Source organism: Vigna radiata, chromosome 9 (genome assembly GCF_000741045.1).
Source record: "Vigna radiata var. radiata cultivar VC1973A chromosome 9, Vradiata_ver6, whole genome shotgun sequence".
Classification (NCBI taxonomy): domain Eukaryota; kingdom Viridiplantae; phylum Streptophyta; class Magnoliopsida; order Fabales; family Fabaceae; genus Vigna; species Vigna radiata.
In genome coordinates, this window is record NC_028359.1 from 20,108,336 (window position 1) to 20,116,804 (window position 8,469).

The 8,469-nt window shown below is 32.7% G+C and overlaps 1 pseudogene; it reads left to right on the top strand.

Moving 5' to 3' along the window:
• Positions 1 to 6,875: 6,875 nt before the first annotated feature.
• On the top strand, positions 6,876 to 8,440 carry LOC106773944 (annotated as a pseudogene).
• The last annotated feature ends 29 nt before the right edge of the window (positions 8,441 to 8,469 follow it).

Sequence of the window (8,469 nt, forward strand, 5' to 3'; positions counted from 1 at the left end):
GAACCATATTTCTTTTTCCTAAGCACTTTCCTTTCAGTAAGATAACTTAATCATTTATGTACTATAAAAAGCATTTTGTTCAGTTGAATGTCAAAGGTCACCTTCATATGAACTGAGACATGAATGAGGCACTTTTACATTCAACCGGGCATAATGCAATTTAAAGGACAGACATGTTACGAAATCGAAGGAAAGGGAAAAGGCTTAGAGATAAAAAACATGAATCCTAATATGTTCAATACGGAAACAGGAAGCAAGTCATTACTTGATATTCAAGCCAAATTTATAGATGAAAGTAGAGAATGTCGGATTCGACGTTCAAACATCATCCAGTGAAAAAGTTAATAATAAATCTCGTTTGTTTCAGATAAGAACAAATTGACCCATAACATCGAATGACAAGGGAGTGGGACGTTTAATTTGAGGAATAAATAGTAAAATTAAAAAAATAATAAATAATTGACGACCTTTGTCTTCTGGTTGAGGAAGACATCAACTGTAATTATAGATGATTTACATTGTGTAATAATGCTTAGTGGTTATATTTATAGATGAACCGATGACGTACATCGTGTGATAGTGCTCAGTAACTGACTAACACCATCTCGTATGGACGTCGAAGCCCTGCCCAGTTTGACGTTCATACATCAATCATAGAAAAAATAATATATTTTGTTTGATTCATACAATGACAAATTGAGTACCTGCCCACAAGAAATTGTGTACTTTTCAATTATCGAGGTGAGATTTGGAGGGATGGAATGGAGGTTAAAAAGTTTGATGTGCCCCTCTGTATTTATATAATTCCACTTTAAATTTTGCTAAGTTAATATGGTCGATTCTAAATAATAATAATAATCGATTCAAAGCGTTATAAATTAAGAAATGCAAATTAGCTTTTAATGATGATTTATGGTGACAACGTGGTTGGTTATTGATCACACGATTTGTTTAAATATTAAAAAGCATAGAAATAATGAGTGAGAGAGTTCAAATTTGTTTTTCTAATAATGTTAATCATTGTATTTTATTTATATTAATAACTTATTATAACTATTGAATGTTTCAAAGTAACTTATTTAAATGTGACCAAATTTTTGTTTTAAGAGTTCATTTCAATTTTTATCTTCGTTGTGGACTTTTTATATTTCACTTTTTATCTTCGTTTCAATTGGTCCTTTTCAAATGGATAATGATACTTAGACAACATTTTTTTACAATATTTGAACATCATCTACGTGTCATTTTGTGATTGGTCCAAAATTACTTCACAATCAATAATAATAATCATAAATATCACCATGGACCAATCATAGAATGACACGTAGATGATGTTAAAATGTTGTCAAAAAAATGTTGTCTAAGTATCATTATCCTTAATAATTAATAGAATTGTAGGTTGTACAATCATAACCTGGCCTGACCATCTCGAGTATTTGCTTCGATTGGAGGTTGATAAGAAAGAGATGGAGACGCCATAAAAAAGATGTTAATCTTTCTAAGAATCATTCTAAACCAATAACCAAAATGAAAATGCATATTATAACTTCCAAAGTGACTACATATGTATTTGGTGCCCTACATACAGGTATAAATGTTTAAGGCACCTAAGAAACCCTAAAAGAAAGTCCAATGACATTCGATCGACCTTCAACTTATACTTATGTTAGTTTGTCTCGACCTTTAGTCTAAATCACCCATCCCAACATTCATTTATAGGGTCAACCAGTCTCGACCGTTAATCAAACTTAACCTGCCTTAATCTTCGACCCAACTCATTTAGTCTTGTACATCAATAAAACCTGACAACTCTAGATACACATTGTCTCTTCTTGATCTTTGGCTTTTGGTTTGATGCATCTCAATTGTTAACTTGTCTCAATCTTTTCTACTAACTCTCAATTTTTGTAAACAATAATCTATCTTCACCTTCAGTTTATCACTCAACTTCATCCTTATTGAAATTTAAAGTATTATTTTTTAAAATCAATTAAAGTCTTTTAATATAATCATACCTATCTTTTAGTTCGGATTTAAAAAAACATTCATTTCACATAACTTTTAATCATATAATAATATTTATTATGATATTAATTATTATAACTAAAACTAAATTCTCATAAATTATTGTTATTATTATTATTTTTTATATTTTATAAATTTTTATTCTCTTTAAATTTCAGCAACAAATCTTTCTTATATTTTATAATACGTAAATATTACAAGATAAATTTACACAAATTCATAAAATAAAAATTTAAAAAGAAATATGTAAATCATATCTTAAAATATAATGGTAACGGGAGGTTATGGGCGGTTTAAATGAAAAAAGGAAACAAAAGGGCGGGGGTAAAGGGAGGTTATGGGCGGTTTAAATGAAAAAAGAAACGAAAAGGCAGGAGACTGAACAAGAAAACGTCAAATGTCAAAAATATTCAACGTATAACATGTGTTTTTTTTTCAATTTATAGGTCAAAGGTAGTATAATTTGGCGTATCGTTTGTATTTTTAAACCACGGAATTTGAGATAGACGTTCTGAGAATTATATTCAGACATGGCTTCTTCATCATCATCATCATCAAGAAGAAAAGAGAAGGTTGTCCGGGTTACAAGAAACGCAAACCCATCTGGATGGATAAGTGATGAAGAGATCCGAGTAAAGTTTTTATACTGGAGACATTTAAAAATTGTAGTTCCTCACAAGTATCTCGACCTGCCATTGTTCAAGAAAGAAGGTTTTGTTTTTCAAGAATGGAGTGCATATCAAGGGCTTACTAATTTTGTCCAGATGAAAGGAAATTGCTATCCAGATTTGGTAGAGGTTTTCTACACAAACCTGAGAGTTGTAAATGGGGTCATTCACTCGAGGGTCAAAGGGGTTAACATTACTATTGACGATAATACTTGGTCAAATCTTGCTGGTTTGAAAGTTGAGGGTTTGGCTTCTCAAATCTTGTTGAGTCAAACATGTGACTAAAAAAGAGAGCTATATATGTAAACTGCTTAAGATATCCAGGAAGGTACAGGGTGGATAAGCAGTAATGTCCTGACTTGGCTATTGCTGCCTGAAAGATTGAACGAGGACAGAATGTCAACAGAAGATGTATTTCTATTGAATGTTATCAAGACTAGAATCACAACCAACTGGGTTGCAGTTCTCAAAGACCACATGATCGCTGCAGGAGATGATTATGCACACAAATTGCCATATGGAGTATTTCTCAGCAATGGGTTGGAACTCCACGGAGTATATGTATCTGAAGAAGAAAGAATTGTGTGCAAAAGGTCACAAAAAATTGGTGTACCAAGTCTGTCATCTATTGGGATGAAAAGGACTGATAATGGATGGTTCTTCACTGATGAGCAATGGAATCTTCTTGATAATAATGGGGACTACTTTTCTATGTTTTTTTCTTTTTAATTTTGTAATCATGGCTATTAAGCCCCCGCTAGTTTTTCCATTTCCATCGGTTTTATTTAGAAATACAATGAAGATTTATTTTAGCAAAAAATGATCAAAAACTGATCACTGGTTAAAAGTGAAAATTTCAGTACAATGCTAACTTGAATCAATTAAGGAGGAAGTAAAAAGAAAAAAATTTCATCTCTTATTTTAAAGAAAAAAGAATATAAAGTTCACCACCCTCTTGTATTGGTGGAAGAAAATCAAACGTCGAAGACCTATCAAATACGACGTCGAAGACCTTTGCAATTGAAAAGCACGCCATGGAACGTCGAAGGCTCTCGGGCTTTGACGTTTTATTTTTTTCTCAAAATTATTTCATCATTAAACATATTGTAAACCATATTTCTTTTTCCTCATAACTTTCCTTTCAGTACCATAACTTATTTACGGTGTAGACTATAAAAAGCATTTTGTTATTGACTAAGTCCTGAATGCGGCACTTTATTTAGGGTGTAGACTATGTTTAAGAACATTAATTTCACATATCTTTTAATAATTAAATAAAATTTATTTTTGTATCGAGTGTACTCAAAGTTCAACGTCAACGGTGTAAAAAGATTCCAAATTTAAATTGTCCGTAAGTTGTCTCTTCTCTTAGAAATCAGTAGCTCTGAAATCAAACAGAGGAGTACCACTAATGGATAATTTGAAAAAGGAAACATACATTGTTGAATGATGAAGTTGAACAACTTTTGTTTTTAGAGCTTAAAATTGTTTCAGCACTAAACATATTGTGAACCATATTTCTTTTTCGTAAGCACTTTCCTTTTAGTAAGATATCTTAACCATTTTTGTACTATAAATAAAAACATTTTGTTAACTTGAACTGGAAAGGGCTCCTTCATACAAAATGGCGATGAATGAATCACTTCCAAGTTAAAGTTATCAAATTGCAATATGAAGAACAAAGATGCTTAGAAATCTAATGAAAAGAAAGTGAAAACAAAATGAAAACTATGAATCCTAATATGTTTAATATGGAAACAGGAGGCAAGGGAATACGTGAAATGCAAGCTATATTTATAGATGAACCGATGACGTACATCGTGTGATTATACTTAGTAACTGCCACACGCCACCATCTTGTAAGAACGTCGAAGCCCTGCAGAATTCGACGTTCAAACATCATTCAAAGAAAAAGTAATAGATCTTGTTTCATTCACTTACATAGTGTAATTATGCTTAGTAACCGCCAATGTGTATGAACTCTGAATCCTAGCCGAAAACGATGTTCAAACATCATTCAGAGAAAAAGTAATAATTGTAGTTTAATTCAGAAACTTTTATTCTAACATACCAAAAAAAAAACATTTAATATTGTGCATTTAATAAACTTTATTATTTCGATAATAATTATTAAATTAATAACAAAAATAATAAAACTAAAATTAATAATAAAATAATAAAAATAATATAAAATGTTATTTAATATATTATAAAATATTAAATCATATTAAAATAATAAAATAAAATAGTTATTTATTAATTTTAATTTAAAAACAAAATTTAAAGAAATGTTAAACAGTTTTTCAAGTTTAACATATTTTTAAAATTTTTTTATTTAAATTTTAATTAATAATTAACTTATTTTAATATTTTAATATAATTTTCATACATGTTTGTTAAAGATTCTACATTGTGAAAGACGTTCCAAGATTTCTATTCAGACATGGCTTCTTCATCATCATCGTCAAGAAGAAAAGAGAAGGTTGCCCGGGTTACAAGAAACGCAAACCCATCTGGATCGATAAGTGATGAAGACACCCGAGGAATGTTTTTATACTGGAGACGATTATGATATTGATCAAAAACTGATTATGATATTGATCAAAAAAGAAAAGATTTCATGTTTGATTTTAAATTCAAAAAAGAGTGCCACATTTTGATATTGGTAGAAGAAAAAAACATCAAAGCCATATTGAATACAACGTTCTATTAAGCACACCATTAATGGTCCTAACATACTTTAATTCCCTTCATGTCCCAGCCCCGCAGCCTTCGATGTTTTATGGCAGGAATGAAAAGAAAAGACATTGAAAAGTACGATACTTTCTGATATTGGCGGCTAATTAAGAGAAAATGTCAAATTCCCAGACAATACGACGTTGTATTTAATGCGCCTGTTTTTTACTGGAAATGTTGGATTATTTCTGTCTGCGACGTGGTTTTTAAATATAACGCCAAGTGTGTCTTGTATTCGACGTGGAATATGAAGTTAAAAACATAACACGCCCTCACTATTTGTTTGCGCTACCATTTCTGCTTGAAATTTCTTCTACGTGGATGACTGCGATAAAGAAAGAAGCTTATGTTTAATCTTTTCTGTTTTTGTAAATTCATTTTGTTCCCATTTCTAAGGTTCACCGAATGTTTTTCGTTTATCTTTAGGTTGTGTTTCATACGTGGTCAGCGAACTTCAACATATTCTCCAGTGACACCATTTCAAGTATGTTTTTTTTTATCTTTAATATCTCATACGTATGATGTATGTGCTCGTGTTTGTGTTGTGTTTTTTGATTCTTGACGTATGGTATATGTACAATTGTTTATTTTTTTCCTTCAACGTATGATATTTGTGTTCGTTCGTTGTTAGCGAACTTCGTCATTTTCTCTAGTATCACCATTTTGTTGTCTGTTCTAACTATAATTTACTAACTTTGTAAACAGGTATGACGAGCTCTAGATCGGGTCAGACGGGAGGAGGTGGTAGATCTGTGACTCGGATGCCTGGTGTCACCTCCTGTCGGGTTAATGATAAACCAGAGCCGGTGGAGTTTGATCCTAAAACATTTGTGGCTATAGGGGAACATGCAACAGAGTTTAAGAGTTACTTGGGCACGCTGGCAAGATTTCATGTCCTATTCTCGCTACCCGGTTGGGTGATGTGTCACAAGTTGACAAAAATCTACTATGGCAGGATGTTTTGGTATGTTTAAGTTGTTTTACTTCCATCATTGACTTATTTTCGTTGAACATGCTTTAACATTAATTTTCATTTTAAAAAGGAAAATTAGGTTATTCCTGATGATGAGAGGATAAGGAAGAAGATTTTATCCCAAATTGCAACCCGATGGAGGGACTTCAAGATGACAATGACACGTAAATTCGTCTTTGGCTCTAAACAGAACGAAACTCCCTGTACAAGGTATAAAATATCTTATGAGGCGTGGGTGCAATTTAAAGAATCTAGACTTACTCCTGAATGGCAGGTATCACTACAAGAAAAAACCTATTTACATACAGATTATTATATACGGATTTAGATCTGTATATAATGAAACTGTTACCTACCGATATTTTATACGACTGCTAAAAAACAATAAAAAAAGTTAAAAGAATTTAACTCTAAGTGAAATGCAAAGAATTGGAAAGATCTTAGAGTCATTCTACAACTTTCCCTCCTCTCAGCTTTCCCTCTCATCTCTTTCCTAATCACAAATCGTCATCAAGCCATTATTCATTGTCTCTTCTTCTCATCGAACTGTTCTTCTGGAGCATTTTCCCTCCATCAGCCTCTTCGTCGATCTATCAGCCTCTCGTCGAACCATTTATGGAGTTCTCATCCTGCGACCATGGAACTTTTGTTGTCGTCTTCATCATTTTCTCTCTCGAGCGCTTCTCAGCCATCCACATTTTCTTCAGAGATTCACAGGTTTGTTCATCACAAAATCACTTCATTATGGTCAAATCTCCATTTCTTCCTTCTATTTTTACTTCCATATACAAAACCACCTCCAAATCCTAGGGTTTCGTCCTCCTCTTCATTTTTCCTTCATTTTTAACCAATTAAAATCACTTTTTTACTATTAAAACCATTTCTACTGTTTGTCCTTCGATTTCCACCAATTTAACCTCCATTTTCATCGTTTAAACAATTTTGTACCGATCAATCTTACGTTTGAACCGATTAATCGGTTCATATTGAGTTTCTTTCCCTTTGTAGGGTTCCTTCGGCCCAGATTAGGGTTCGTCATCCATTTTTGAGCTTTTCCCCAATCATTTTGGCTTCAATTTATTCGTTTAGGGTTTTTTAACATTTTCTTCCGTTTATTCTTTGTTTTGCTCTCGATGTCTCATTATTCCGCTGCGTTTGCTCATCAAGAAGCTTCTATCAAGTGGCCGCAAAATCAATCACACCCAATGGCGTTTCGGTGCTCCTCGCCAACCCTTTCCTAGATTCTTTGTCGGATCTTCCCGACATTGTTGTTCAAATAGTTGATCTCAAGCCCAGCGGAAACAGATACATGTTTGTTCTCTCTAACCTACACGTTTCGTTACTCTTCCCCTTTTAGTTTTTGTTTCGGATCTATAATTTCCTGCAATTTTTTTTACTGTATTTATTTTTTGTGGCAGCTTGCTGAAATAATGATTCAGGTGAAGTGATCTAGTTTTTAATTATTTGACCTACTTTTAGAATTCAAGCCTAATTTTTCTGAAATTCAATAATGAATTGTTAATTCTATTTCATTCTACAGGTTTACTCAAAGGTGAGTGGAGAAAAAAATCCTGAAACCCCAACTATTGATGTGAGCTCAAAAGAATTTTATGGTGAGGGATACGATGACAGTGACAAGAGAATTCCTGACATGATCATAATAAACAAGCAGCTTGGTAAGTTTCCTCACTTTCTCACTCTATTTGACCTTCTAAGAATGTATCTTACTTGACCTGATTGATAATTTGCCAGGTTGAAATCCTAAGACTTCGCTCTTCGACCTGCTGGAATCCACTCTAACCTATCAGCACAGGACATATGCTGAAGCCATCAAGAAAGTAATTGCAAAACCCGTTGCAAGTTAAGCTTTTACAGGGATGATGATTTGCTATCTTGGAGAAGGGTGTCGTTGCGTAAGTTTCTGCCATATTTCACTGGTTGATTTTATATAAATGGTAAATTTTCTTCCTTTTGGTTTCCTTAGCCAGCAGTAGGCAATAACTCACATAAGTCATTGCCTTAATGTATGTTCTGGAGAAGTAGGAATTTATATATAGGGAAATCTAT